A 15,562-nucleotide genomic window follows, 5' to 3' on the forward strand; every position below is an offset into this window, starting at 1 on the left:
GAAAGTTGTCCTAGTACCATTAGTCAAGAAGATGATTCTTTCCCCATTGGACTGTGTTGGCATTCTTGTCTAAAATAAATACAAATATTATTGGACTGTCAACTGTATTCCATTGATCGCTATGTCTATCCTTATGCCAGTACCACATTATTTTGATTATTGTAGCTTGGTAGTAAGTTTTGAAATTAGGAAGTGTGAATCCTCTGTCTTTGCTCTTTCTTTTCAAGATTGTGCTGACTCATCTGAGTCCATTAGATTTCCACCTGAATTTTAGGATGTTAGTTAATTTCTGCAAAGAGCCAGTTAGGATTTGTTAGGGATTGCATTGAATCTGTAGACCAATTTGGGGAGTAATATCATAACAATATTAAGTCTTCTGATACATGAATATGGGATATCTTTCTATTTATTTAGATCTTCTTTATTTCAACAGTGTTTTATAGTACTCAGAGTATCAGTCTTGCACTACTTTTGTTATATTTATTCATAAGAATTATATCCTTTTTGATGGCATTTTAAATGGAATTGTTTTCTTAATTTCATTATTTTATTATTCTTTGCTAGTGTATAGAAATACAACTGAGTTTTGTGTATTGATCTTGTATCCTGCAAACTTGTTGAACTTCCGTACTAACCCTGATAGTTTTTGGTGGATTAATTAGGATTTTCTATATAGAAGATCATGTCATCTGTAAGTAGATAGCCTTATTTCTTCCATTCCAATCTGGATGCCTTTTATTTCATTTCCTTGACTACTTGCCCTGGCCGTTACTTACAGTATAATGTTGAATATGAGTGGTAAGAGCAGGCATCTTTGTCTTGTTCCTGATGTTAGGGAGAAAGCTTTCAATCTTTCATGATGGAATATGATACTAGCTGTGTGTTTTTCATAAATGCCCTTTTCCTAGTTTGTTGAGTATTTTTATTGTGAAGGGGTATTGAGATGATCTTGTGGCTTTTGGCCTTTATTCTATTACATCAATTAATTTTCAGATGTTACATACATAAACCTTGCATTCTGGGATAAATCTCATTTGATTGTGGTGTATCATTCTTTATATATATTAATGAGTTCACTTTGCATTTTACTGAGGATTTTGTATCTATATTCATAAAAGATATTGGTCTGTAGTTTCTTTTCTTGTGATATCTTTGCGTGGTTTTGGTTTCAGGGTAATACTGGTGCCTTAGAATAAGTTAGAAAGTGTTTCATACTCTTCCATTTTGGGGGAAGAATTTATGAAGAATTAGTACTTATTCATTTATTTTTCTTTAAATGTTTGGCTAGAATTCACCAGTGAAAACATCTGGGCCTAGGCTTTTCTTCATGGGTAGTTTTTTGTTGTTGTTGTTGTTTGTTTGTTTTATAAATTATTAATTCAATTTCTTGCTATAGATCTATTCAGATTTTCTGTTTCTTCTTGAGTCAGTTTTGGTGGTTTGGTCTTTCTAGGAATTTTTTTCCATTTCATCTAAGTTATCTAATTAGTTCGCAAACAGTTATTCATAGTATTCCCTTATAATCCTTTTTATTTCTCTAAGGTTGGTGGTAATATCCTTTCTTTCATTCCTGATTTGAATAATTTAAATCATCCCTCTTTTTTTATTGGTCAGTCTGGCTAAAGATTTGTCAAATTTTTTATCTTTTCCAAGAATCAACTTCTTGTTTTTATTTTCTCTATTATTTTACCATTCTCCATTTCATTATTTCTAGTCCCATCTTTATTGTTTCCTTCCTTCTGCTTGCTTTGGATTTAGTTTGCCTTCTTTTTCCAATGTCTTAACATGGAATATTAGTCAGTTGATCTGAGATCTTTTTTTTTTAATGTAAGCATTCAGTATAAATTTTCCTCTAAGCTCTGCTTTAGCTTCTTCCAATAAAGTACTTTATTTTATGATAGAATAAATGTTATACAATATGCTTTGTTAAAGAGTCTTAATTTACTTTGTTCTAGACTCTATCAAACTTTTCTAGTTGGTTTTATCTTGTGTGCTTCTGTGCTCTGCTGGCACCTTTTAAAGCTGGCCATTGTATCTTACAAAGGAAAGGACAAAGGGGGAAATTAGCCAATTAAATACTCAGAAGTAATTATTGATAAGATTACTACCTTCCATGTGTGGCTTTGATTCTTTTCTGGGACAAGGTGAGGTGTAATTATACATTTTTAACCCTGGCACATATAAAATTTGGTTTGCATATATCACCCATTATTTAGGATAGTATCTTAACTGCTTTTGTGTTTTCTTTTCCTGATTATATAAACAATGCCAGTGAGAAAGAAAAGTAATATATGTTAACTGCAGTTAATTTGAAGAATACAGAAGAGCAAAAAAAGAAGAAAATAATCCTACTAACTATTGATAAGCATCCTTAATATACTAAATAGTGATAAACATCCTTAACCAGTTCTTTCTGGTTTTTATTTATCACATTTGTGTGTATTTTGCATAGTAATCCTAGTATATATGCAGGTTTATATTTGTCTTTTGTTACTTATCAATATATCAGTATTTTCCCTGATTAACATTGATATAATCATTCATTGTATGAATTATCTTAGAACATTTAATCATTTTCCTATTGTATATATGGTCTGTATTTCAATAATTATTGTTTAAACTTTAGACTAAAATTTTTCAAATTTCCCCAAGATGACTATTTTTATGACATAAAACAATGACTGGGTGAGAATAACATAAAGTGTCATAATATCCACTAGGCTGTGTGTGTTTTAAGCATGTTATACTTTATTTGTTTCTGTATTCCTGTAATATACATATGAATAATTGTTGAACAAATGAATAAATGATTAATTAGTAAAACTGATTTCATATTAATAGAGTTATAAAAGGGCCACAAGTATATTATTAAATAACATTATTGAGATACGATAACTTTGAAATAGTGTTACCTACCTCCAATAATTCTCCCATTTTTATCTTTCCCTTCCACACCTGTCATACAAATACCAATGAAGTTTTGTGCTCATAGTCTCAAGAAAGAGTTGTGATAACAGAGAGCATCCCTGGCTTTGGTGTTTCAAAAGCCTATGTCCAAAGTGAATGGAGATATATCGAAGGTGGTTGTGCATAAAGCTCCAGACAAGAAAAGTAATTCCTTGGATTGGGGAGATTTTTTTTAACAACTTTTTTCCCCATTAAACTTTTTATTTTAAAGTAACTTCAAACATACAAGACAATTGCAAAAATAATAGAAAACCCGCATGAATAACAGCAGCATTCCCCTCCTCCAGATACCCTGATCCATCAATTTAAACATCTTGCCTTATTTGCTATATCATTCTATCTATCTATCTATCTATCTATCTATCTATCTACCAATTATCTATCATCTATATATGTTTTATGAATATTTAAAACAACATTTTGAGGTATAATTTTTATAGTGTAAAAGTCACAGTTCTCATGAAGAGTAAAGTAGTCGTCTCAACCCTAGCTGCACCATAAAATTATTGGGGAGATTTTAAAAATTACTATTGATTACCTAATCTTCGGGGATGCCTGGGTAGAATAGAGACAGCAAGGAAAAAACGGAAAAATAGATGTTGGTGGGTCTTACAGGCATACGAGAAGAAGCCAAACTGCCATGCTACATACAGGCAGAATTAGGGTTTAAAATAGAAATCGAATTAAGTTGAAGGAAAATAAAGTTATATTTCTAGTTTACTCAAATTGTGAACTGAGACTCATAATCACTGTGTTATTATTAATCAGTAAATAGCTTTTATAGAGGGTCCTTTTTCATTTCTAACTAGTAATGGGCATATAAAATAATAATTTCCACTGATGTACTCTTTTTGGATGCCTGTCCTGTTCAATATTAATTAATCCAGTGTCTTAGTGAATAAATTTTATAAATGCTAATACATTTTTTGGAATTAGGATTGGTTTGTTATGGAGGCCCCTGTGGATATGAGAGTATTTTAATTGATTTGGAGTCAGATAATAATGCATTTATAGAAAAGACAATCACATTTTACTCAGAAATCAATTACATTTGAGCATGTTAAAGCTATTGGAAAGCTGACAGGAGATTTGAATCTCAAAACATTCCCTTTTACATACTCGAAAGAAACATTTGTTTGTATAAAATTAAAAATTATACTTTATTTTGTAGGATGGTTGGGCAATCAGAAGCAGGATTTCATGCAATGTGTGGACATACATTACAATTTTCCTAGCAAGATGATTACTATACTTTATGTTAATTCTAAAAACATGTCCATGATCTTGATTTTGGCCCTAGACTTCAAAACAAAAAATATTTGAAATATCATTTTCTCTACCTTTTCAAAAATTTGCCCATTTTGACAATCTTTGTCATCAAATCCATTTGAGTGCTTGTTTCATTTATCCTTGAAAATTTAAAAAAACATGTTCTTTATTTTAAACCAGTGGGCCTCAAGCCTTGTTTCACATTAGAATCAACTGGGTTGATTATTAAAAATAACAACACTTGAGGTCAAGGCACACTTGCAGGTAGAGGGTCATCACTGATATTTTTAAAAACCCCAGTGATTTTAATGTACAGCCAGGGTTGAGGACTGTTGCTTTCAATCACCACTGGAACTTGTAGATTTTATGGTACATAAATTATTTCTCAATAAGGTTATTTAAAAAATTTTTTTCCCATCCGGTAGATAAAACTTCAACAAAATATAGTGTAACACCCATATGGTCAATGGGTGCCAACAGTACCCATTACCCAGGACTGAGAGGCTTCCCAGTATGTGGGACTTTCAGTGTTAAACCTGGGAAAGACCTGGACAAATTGGGAGGAGTTGGTCACCTGACACTATGAGGAAACGACTTCCCTGGATAGAGGAGTGCCTCCTTTTCTCCTTCTGTTTAAAGTTATTCCAGGAGAGACTGAGATGATGCTAGTTTCTTGGTCTTCCATCAGACACTCATTGTTGCCATTTCTCCACCACACACTCACTCATTATCATCTTGTCTTCTAGTTTCAAACCCCACCACCTTGTTGTAATTAGCCTGTTAGAGATCACCAGTGACTTCCTCATCACCAAAGCCAATAGCTCACTAGTGTTTACTGCTGATCCCTCCCTCCATCTTCCTTGCTTTCTATGGCATTGTATCAGATTGTTTTTCCTACTTTCCCTCAGACTATTCTCATTTCTTTCACTGACTCCCTTTCCTCTTCTTGTCTAGGTGTAGTTGTTGATCATGGTTCTTTTCATGGCTCTCTTTGCCTGTCTTTACGTGCTCATAATTTCACCTGTTTCATTTCTGCATATGCTCCCTGTTGTCAGTAGTTCTCATGACACCCTTTTCCCCTCATTAGTATACACAGCCTTATTGGGGTAACAGAAGAAACAGATCAACCTGGATTGCAAAATCTTAGGACGCTTCATTGTCTTCATGAGTCCTAGCATTTATGGAGTAGAGATGGACATGTCATCTCAAGCTCAATTCACGGGAATTAACTTTGACAAAGGTTTATATTTTCTCAGACTGTAAGCTTAACGAGGAGGTGTCTATTGTATTTCTAGCATTCAACACAGTGCCTGGTGCATAGTAGGTGCTAAAAAATAAAGAGTAACACATCCTCAGTATCAACATAATTTCAGTTGTTTTTCAGGTCAGCCTCTCTTATACCATATTAAGGCACATGCCAAAATGAATAGAGGGGGATGGGAAGAGGCTGCTTGCAGATGACCTGGTTTGCCCAGAGTGTTTTCTTGAGTTCTCTCAGGATTTGTGACAGATAGCATCCACCTATCAGCTCTGGAAAAGTTCCTAGATGGATTTAGACACCTTAGAGATGAAGCCATTGCCACTCCAATTTCCATCAAACTTCAATATTCCATAAATCATAAGAATACTATCTAACTGTATCATAGCTCCTAAAGAACTATGCAATATTCTCAGTAAAAAGGACTGCAGGAAACTGCCTGTAAGGAACGTAGAAAAAAAGAGTCAAAAGGGAAGACTTTGACGTTATGTTTGTAGCTCCATCTGGGGAGATGGTGGGCAGATCACCAGGTAGAATCATTACTGTCCCTTGGAAAGAGTCTCTCTATGGTAATGAGTGCATGAGGCTATCTATCACAGTCATCGAGATTGTTCTGCTAATTCTCCTAGTTTTGGTCCTGGATCAGCAAGCAAGAGTCAGAGCATATTCTGAGCTATCATGTAAAACTTTCATAGGTACTAACCTAATGATGTATACTTTACATTTCAGTTTGCAGTTCTTTCATTTTAACATTAAAGTTGAAATTCTGATTTTATTATTATGTAGCTTTGGGATGAGTTCTCCCAAGCTCAGCCATCTTTGGAGGCACTGACAAAATAGAAAATTTTTTGAGCTGCAAAACTGGAGATTAGACTGGGGAATCCAGTGGCTACATCGAAGGAGATTCACCCTGCAAACACTAAGCCAACCCCTTAAAGTTATCTGTTCCTCCTGACTCTAACTCCCAAATCTCTATTTCATATCTCTAGCTCTAACTTTCCTTGAGTTCCAGTCATTTGGAGATCTCTACCTGAATATCTCAGGTCTGTATTAGTCAGGGTTCTCCAGGGAAACAGAGCCAACAGGAGCTATCTGTAAATATGAGATTTTATAAAAGTGTCTCACACAACTGTGGGGATGCAGGAGTCTAAATTCCATAGGGCAGGCAGCAAGCTGGCAACTCTGATGAAGGTCTTCATTGAACTCCCCAGAAGAGGCTGGCTAGCTGAAGAAGAAGTGAGAGTTCTCTCTTTTCTCCATTAAAAGTCTTCAATTGATTGGATTAAATCTAGCTGATTGAATTCTCTCATTGCGGAAGACACACCTTTGTTGATGTCATCAGTCACAGCTGCAGTCAAATGACTGATGATTTAATAAACCAGCCTCCTGGTTTATCAAGCAGCCACAAATGTCCTTGCAGTAATAGTTAGACCATTCCTTGCTTGACCAGACACCTGGGCACCATCACTTGGCCAAGTAAACACATGAACCTAACCATCACAAGGTCTGACTCAAATTCTTTTCTAAATGCAAGTTAATAACCTTATACACCCAGTCCTATGTTCCTGCTCTGGGTTCTTTATAGGAATTATCACTGTCTGTGTCAGTTTGGATGTATTATGTCCCCCAAAATGCCATGTTCTTTGGTGCAAACTTGTGGGGGCAGATGTATTAGTATTGATTAAGTTGGAACCTTTTGATTGAATGTTTCCATGCAAATGTGGCTCCGCAAATTCAGCGTGGGTCTTTGATTAGTTTACTGGAGCCTTGTAACAGTTCAAATAGGAGCTCAGTGCAACTGCAGCTTAGAGACATTTTGGAGACAGCCTTTGAAAGCAGATGTTTGCTGATGCTTTGCTCCGGAGAAGCTAAGAGAGGACAAAATGCCTGAAGAGCAACATTTTGTAGAATGCACAGGAGCTGAGAGAGGAGCTGGAACACATGCTGGGATCAGCAGATGCCACCCATGTGCCTTCCCAGTTAACAGAGGTTTTCTGGACGCCATTGGCCTTCTTTCGGTGAAGGTATATTCATGTTGATGCCTGCCTTTGGACATTTTCATGGCCGTCAGCCTATAAATCTGTAACCAAATAAATCCCCTTTATAAAAGCCAATCCATTTCCGGTATTTTGCATAATGGCAGCATTACCAAACCGGAACACTCTAACCTTCATAGCACTTGTTTAACCATTGTCTCTCTTATTCTACAAGAATACAAGCTCCTTGAGGGCAGGAATTTTTGTGTGTTTCTCTTGCTGCTGTGTCCCCATTGACTGCAATAGTGCCTGGCATCTGGTGAGTAGTCAGTAGATACTTGTTGAATGTAAGAATCATCTTTTCCCAAAATTTGCTTCTGTTCTGGTCTGATACTCTTTCTGGTATTCATGGTACTATAATTTTCCAGTTTATCAGACTCAAATCCTTGTAGCCATCTCTGACTCTTCCCTTTCCTCCTTCCCCATCCATTCAGTAAACAATTTGTTTTCAAATATCTTTTGGGTTATTGTCACCTTTTCCATTCTCTGCCATCATTATAAGTCAGACACTTAAAAATTCTAACTGGGACTTTGATCTAGAAACTATGACATCATGTTCTCTAAGTTTTTGTACTTTAATTTTACATATCACTGCAGGATCATCTCATTTGAAGCTCAGCTCTCGTTATGTCACTGCCTTACTTGAGACTCAACACTTATTAAGTATAGAATCTTCAGGATGGCATTAGAACCATCACAATATGACCCCAATCTGTCTCTTCAGTTTTATCTCCCACTTTTCCTTTACAGATTCTTTATAGTACAAATAAATTGGACTACTTGTTCTTTGAATACTCTTTGGACTTTTCTATACTGGTGGTTTTGCTCATGCAGTTACCTTCTACAGGAACGTTCATTACCAGCTGTTTACTATGGTGTTTGCTTTCATATAGCTAAACAATATTCATATATGATGATTTATGTTCTGAAAATTGACTTTTTGTGGAAGATGAGGATGTAACTCTTTTATACCATCCCACTGTGCCTCTGTGTCATATCTCCTCTTTGCCCTTCCAGATCCACTTTCCACCTGCTCTTGCTTCCAGGGGTCTCACCTGTAGGGACAAAATCAATGGCTTCCATGCCCTCTGGCTTCTTATTGGGTTTGGTCAATGGGGAGCACAGGCAGGAGGTCTGAGGGAGGGAAGAAAAAAACGGTTAAAATATTTATTATTTCAGCTTTTCCCAGTATCCTTCAACCAAAGATCACTGTTTCTTTCAAGGTGGCCTCCTTATGACCTTCTTCTTTGGGGCTTTGGTAAGTGCTCTATCCCTTCCTCCTCTGTTTCTAGGGGATTCTTAACTATCCCTGTGATTCCCTTGCACACCACCCACAACTTTGTAAGAAAACCCTTCTGATTTATCTTAATTTGTGTGCCACTTGCTGGGATCTGACTGACAGATAAAATCTCCTTTAATCTTCCTAATTTAGTAATATTAAAAGTTTTTGTTAAATCAATATTTGTTTATAATCATATGACACTGTAAATATCATAGTGTCCCCTAAGTATATTTCTTTTCTGGTATAGATGTTTATTTTCCTGGACTTAGTTATTATCTCATTTTCCTGTTTACTTTGTTTTCTATGTAATTTTGCTAATTCTTCCCAGGATACACTTTACTCTATAAATTCTATTTCTTCCTGAAAACCTCCCTCCTAGACCCTACCATTTTTCTGTTCCAATCACATTTAGGATAGACCTACTATCAATATCTCTAGAATCCTATGATTTTTTTTTTCTTTGTTTACTCCTTTGCTTTGCTGAAGCATATAATACAGTAGCTTCCTAAGAAGGGAAATAAACATTTTGAGGGCTTAATTTTCTGAAAAAAGTCTTTGATAATTTAGTTGGGTCCAAAATACTATGTTGAAAATGGCTTTTCCCTCCAAATTTTGAAAATGTTGCTTCATCATCTTCTAATTTCTTGTGTTTCTATTGAGTACTGCAGTGTCATTCTAATCCCCTAATCTTTGTATGCGCCTTTAAGAAATTTTTAGAAGATGTGTTTCTGTATTCATCTTTTGATTTTTCCATTGTGGCTGGCTTTGTTTTTCCCTCCCTTTTTTTTTCGGTAGCACAGTTGTAGGTTTACAGAAAAATCATGCAGAAAGTACCTAGTTCTCTTATATCATCCCTGCTCCACCAGTTTTCCCTATTATTAAAATTTTGCATTAGTGTGGTACCTTTGTTACAAATGATGAAATAGTATTACTATACTTATACTAGTAACTATGTAAACTGTGTTTGATTTTTGATGTGCTCTTTCTCTGTAGTACAGCTCAATGACTTCTAACTGGTGCATAGTCCATTGCTAAGTTTTCCCCTTTCATTTTTTTCTGTTCTTTTTGGAACTCTTATTAACAGGAGCTTCTGGATTTAATCTCTAATTTTATTACCTTTCCCCAACTCTGTTTTTCCCATCTCTTTGCTCACTGCTCTAATTTTCTTGGAAATTTCTTCAATGTTCGTTTCCTACCATTCTATTGAATTGCTCATTTCAGTTGTCAGATTCTTAATTTCCAAGACCTTTTGTTCTCTGACAGTGTTTTTTTTTTTTTTAATACATTTTCTTTTGTTTCATGGATGTAACATTTTAAAACTGAGGCTGTTAATTATTGTTTTGAAAGTTTTCTTTTACCTGCATTGCTTCTGTTTGCTCTGAGTCACTTATTTCTGTTTGTTGTCTTTTAGGTTGGAGGCTTTCTTCAATTGTTGGTTGATACAGGTTGTCTTTTTTATATTTTCAAAAGGTCCTAAAAAGTTGATTGGGAGTTTTATGTTGTGGTTGGGCTCCCTTGAAGAGTGATTAGGCAACATGCAAAGTAGCAGTATCTGTAGATCTTTGCATTCAGGTCTTTCAATTTCTCCAAAGAAGAATAATTAGAAAGTGGTAAGCTATGAATATTTATTACCTCCATTTCGATACAATTTATTTAATTGTAAGCTTATGCAATTTAATTTTTAAAAATATTCGTTTTTTAACAATTGGTTTGCAAAATTCCTGAAAATCTAACGATTAGTTTTTCAAAGCTGGTACAAGCCAGCTTCAGCACTTTCCTTTTTTTCCAGTCATAGGCCTGACCCTCACCCTTCACTGTGCCTGGTCTTCCTGACTCCTGAAACTCGATTGTTTATTGTCTGCTGAGAATATAGCTCCCAGGTCCTGCAAGGGTGAATAGTGAAAGATAGAGTGATGATCTAATCACATGAGTTGTGAGTTAGTAAACCTAGGGATCTACAGCTTCTGTAGAGACTTGCAACCAATTCCTATTTTCACCCCGTAACTAACTCTTGCCTTACACACTTACACACTACCTGGTGCCACAAGTTCCTAGGCCTTCTTTGGCTCTGACAGAAAAATAAGTTTCTCTTTAGGCACTTAGGAATAGTGCCTCTCTCCTACTGTGTCATTTGCTCCTGCTTCATCTGCTTCTTATTTTGTAAGAAGGCGTTGTGATCACTTGTTGGTTATCTTTTTTTCCCCTTCTTTTTGTCCTTGAGGGCCAATAACTTGTGTATTTCATTTCTCCATTTTAGTGGAATGTGGGAGGGAGCAGATAAAAATGTGTTCAATTACGTTTATTACTCTTCCTTCTCCCCACCTCACCACCCCCCCCACCTTCAATACTTTACCCTTTTAAAAAAAAGTGACTATGTGCAGCTCATATTTAAGGAGTGGAGAATTATGCCCTACCTCCTTGAGGGAGAAGTATCTACATGAATTATTTGGACTTCTTCAGCAAGGAAAATTGATCTCTTCTCCCCGATGTATCTATTTATTCAATAATTGTTTACATCAGTATGGAATCATATCTTATACCTCAGGTTACAATCTAATACTACTTTATTTTGTTTCTCAAATCATTTCAGCCTTGGTCATTGGGAGTTTTTTCTGTTGGATCCTGTGTCACTTTGACATACCCCATCGTGTGTGTGTGTGTGGGGGTGGGGTGGGGTGGGGGGGTGGGTGTGTTTAGCACTTCCTTACTTGCATACTGGTACCACAACATGCTCCAGGCTCATCGTACATATTTCGGCCCTGGTTCTAGAATCAGCTCTTTCTTCAAGGAATACTGGTTTGTTTTATTGGAGAATAGTATTTCTGTACCTACATTCTTTTAAATCATTTTCTTTCCTCCCTGCCTTTTTGTTTTAACTTTACTTTTGGAAATAGTACAACCAGTCAGAGCTCATTCCCATTTTGATTTAGGTGGGATTACCAAGATACAGGAACTGTAAATCAAAGTCTGCTACTCCCTTGCACAGGAGCTTTAAGTAAAAATCGCAGTTGCAATGACCCCAAGTGTTTTCTTTTTGATAATTCTTACAATCCCTGAAGGGGTAGAATAGTCTAATATGAAATAGAAAAGGATAGCTCCGGAAGCTGCAAGATGAGGCTAGGGAAAAGAGTGAGAGAAAACATGATTTTAACGTCATGATTTTTGTCTCAATTTTTATTTTGGAGATTGAATACTGGAATTCAGTCTCTGGAAGGCCTGGGATACCTTTATCCTCACTGACATTTTGTTATGAAAAAGTCAGACATATAACAAAGGTGAAATAATTCTACAATGAAATTTATTCATAACACCTAGATTCTACCATTAGCTTTTTACTTTACTTGCTTTATCACATATCTATCCATCTATCTATCTGTGTAGTCATCTATTAATCCAGCTTATTTTTGATGGCTTTTAAAATAAATTGCAGACATTGGTATACTTCTCCCTAAATACTTCAGCATGCATATCAATAACGAGAGTTCAATATTTGTTTACAGTTTTTAAAATGTAAAATTTACATGCAATTAAATATGCAAATATTAATAGCTATACTCACTGAATTTTGACAAATACCTACATATGGGTAACCCAAACTACCATGAAGACACAGAACATTATTACCATTACCCCTCAAAATTCCCTCATGCCCCTTTCCAGATAATTCCTGCACTCACCTCCTCCAGAGACAATTATTGTTCTAATATTTTTCCCTCCACCATGGAATAGTTTTGCCTTTTCTAGAATTTCATATAAATGGAATCATACAGTGTGTATTAAGCTTCTTTCACTACCATGTTTTTGAGATTCATTGATATTATTATACATTTTTTGTTGGTCCCTTTTCATTGCTTTTTATTTATGAATACACCACAATTTTTAAATCCATTTTCCTATTGCAGAACATCAGGCTGTTTCCAGTTTTTTGGCTATTACAAATAAAGCTATTATGAACATTTGTATTCAAGTCTTTGTAGGGTCATATGCTTTCATCTCTCTTGTGTAAATACCTAGGAGAGCCATAACTGGGTCACTGGGTAAGTGCATACTTAGTCTTATGAGAAAATGCCAGACCATTTTCCAAAATGGTTGTTCCCTTTTAAATGTCCACCTAAAAAGTATGAAAGTTCCAGTTGCTCCACAACCTTATGAACTTTAGGTTTTGTCAATCCTTTAAATTTTAGCTATTGTCGTGGGAATATAGTAGTATATCATTGTAGTTTTAATTTGCATTTCTCTGTTGACTAATGGTGTTGAGCACTTTTTCATGTGCTTATTGGACATTTGTATATCTTAACTTTTATGAAATGTCTTTCCAAAAATTTTTGTCCATTTTTCAATTGAATTCTTTCTCTTTTTATTATTGAGTTGTGATATTTCTTTATATATTCCAGATCAGTGCTGTCTAATAGAACTTTCTCTGATGATGGAACTTTTCTATATTTATGTCATCAAATATGGTTATTGTGAAATATGCCTAGTATAACTTAGGAACTAGATATTTAATTCTACTTAATTTTAACTAATTTAAATTTAAATAGCTACATGTGGCTAATGGCTACTATATTGAACAGTGCAGTTCTAGATATCTATCCTTTTTAGACCCATGTTTTGTAAATGATTTTCCTAGTCTGTGGCTTGTCTATTCATTTTCTTAATTGTATTGTTGATGAGAGGCTTTAAATTTTGATGAAGTCTAATTTTTAAATTTTATTTTTAATGGTTATTGCTATCTGTGACCTATCTAAGAAACTTTTGCTTACCTCCAAATCATGTCTTTTATGCTTAGGTCTATGATCCACCTTGATGATGACAGGTAAGAATCAAGGTTTATTTTCTTTTTTCCACATGGATATCCAGTTATTCAAGTGCCATTGTTGTAAAGACTTTCCTTTCCTCATTGGATGCTTTGACACCTTTTAAATGAGTGTGGATCTATTTATGAGCTCTCTGTTCTCTTTCATTGATCTATTTGTTGAGCCTCACGTCATTACACGTAGTTTTGATTACCATAGTTTTATAGTAAGTCTTAAAATCAAGAGTGTGAGTCTTCCAATTTTGTTCTTTTTCAAGATTGTTTTGGATATTCAAGGTCCTTTGCATTTCCATATAAGTATTAGAATCAATTTGTTAATAGCTGGGATTATGACTAGGATTATGTTGAATCTATATATCTTTATATAATGAATGAAACTTTTATTATGATATTTTTAACTTGAGAATTTTAGTAATAGCCATCAATATAGGTTGATATATTTGACATTACAACAACAACGAAAAAGAATGTGTTCAATCTACTTTGATCTAGGCTAGAGGAGACCCTATAATAGTATGTATTTCTTCCATTTTGAATTGTTTTTCAGAAGGGACTTTGGAGAACAGCTTCTTTGGCAGAACCTGGGTTTAGCGTTGTAGACTCTCTGGAGCATGAGAAATAAAGAATCTGGGTCCAAAAAGATAAAATATAAACTCTTTTCAAGATGAACTAATGATGGCAAATGTGAAAAATCCAAACAACTCTTTGAGTTGTATCCTATTCAAGAAAGGCAATAAACTTTGTGCTTTTTTCTGGTCTTCAGCATCTCTAAATCATTTTGCCTTGATTTCCTCAAAATTATTTTAAGAAAAGTGAAGTTATACAACTTTGTTCTCCTCAGTTCTTATTTTAATTTAATATAAACCTACAGATAATTTAGCTGAATCACTTCATTTGTATATGAAGAGATATTTTAGAGAGTTAAACGATTTGTCAAATCATACAGCTGCTTAGTAGCAGAGTTCTGCCAATATCCCAGACTTTTCAACCTCTCTACTTCACTGATCTTTCCACTATGCATTGCTGTCTCATTTTAAATAAACTTGCTTATGTTATGGTAAGATTGAACTGTAATAGAATGTAGGTTATATAAAAGAGACCTGATACAGGCTAGCTTTGCTAACTTAAATGTATAAAGTGAAAGCAATTAGATTTTACCTTAAATTAGTGCTCTGTTAAATAAAATGTTAACAGTTGGTAAGAAAGGTGAAGACTAATGCTTGATGTAATTATCTGAGAAGTTTTCCTTCAGATAAGAATTTCAAGGAATAATGGGATTAGGAGGGGGAGAGGGGTGATAAATTGTCATAATTGGGACATGAACAATATTTTAAAGACAATTTGAGTACCTTATAAATGAAAGTGTGATTTCAATGAAATTGAAGGGAAGATTGTTAAATATGTTTATAGACCTTGAAATAAATTACTTTTAACTAAAGCTAATAAAACCTAAGTTTATATGAAAAGCTTAGAGGTGGAAATGCCTACTGAATTAAGTAGTGGAGTAGGAAATTGGATTTCTTTCTGCACAGGGGGTGTTATTTTCCCAGGGGTTTTCTCCTATGGTAGCTAGCCCAAATGGAGTCTTGTTTCCTTAACAACGTACAGTAGTCCTTTTTAGGTAATAAAAGACTTGAATTTTTATTTGTTTTCAACAATTTGCCCTGGAACAAATTGTCTAACCTTTCCCCTTCCTCATTTTGTTATCCAGCAAAGGAGCTAATAATAATTGTCCTGCTTGCCCAATGGACAGTTGTAAAAACTGAACGGGAAGTTTTATGCAAAATGCTTTGGAAATCTTTCAAGTATGAGATTCAGTAAACATTGAGAACTTTACAGATTGTGGTTCAATGGAAATTCTCTGAAGATATTTTTAGGGGTACATTCTGCAGAATTCTCTACAGTATTGATTTGGGTGTCTCCAAAGATTCTAA

General features: G+C 34.8%; 1 protein-coding gene across 2 annotated transcripts in view; it reads left to right on the plus strand.

Annotated features, from left to right (window-relative positions):
- Nucleotides 1-15,562, plus strand: part of NUBPL (nucleotide binding protein like) — a 626,527-nt gene that overhangs the window by 125,727 nt on the left and 485,238 nt on the right. Inside the window, exon 2 of one of the 2 annotated variants that reach the window (XM_037834762.1) lies at nucleotides 13,602-13,628. The exons of the other annotated variant lie outside the window; for it this stretch is intronic. The gene's annotated coding sequence lies outside the window, so the exon portion shown is untranslated. The remainder of the gene's footprint in view (nucleotides 1-13,601; nucleotides 13,629-15,562) is intronic. 2 annotated transcript variants of the gene reach the window in all.

Source organism: Choloepus didactylus, chromosome 4 (genome assembly GCF_015220235.1).
Source record: "Choloepus didactylus isolate mChoDid1 chromosome 4, mChoDid1.pri, whole genome shotgun sequence".
Classification (NCBI taxonomy): domain Eukaryota; kingdom Metazoa; phylum Chordata; class Mammalia; order Pilosa; family Megalonychidae; genus Choloepus; species Choloepus didactylus.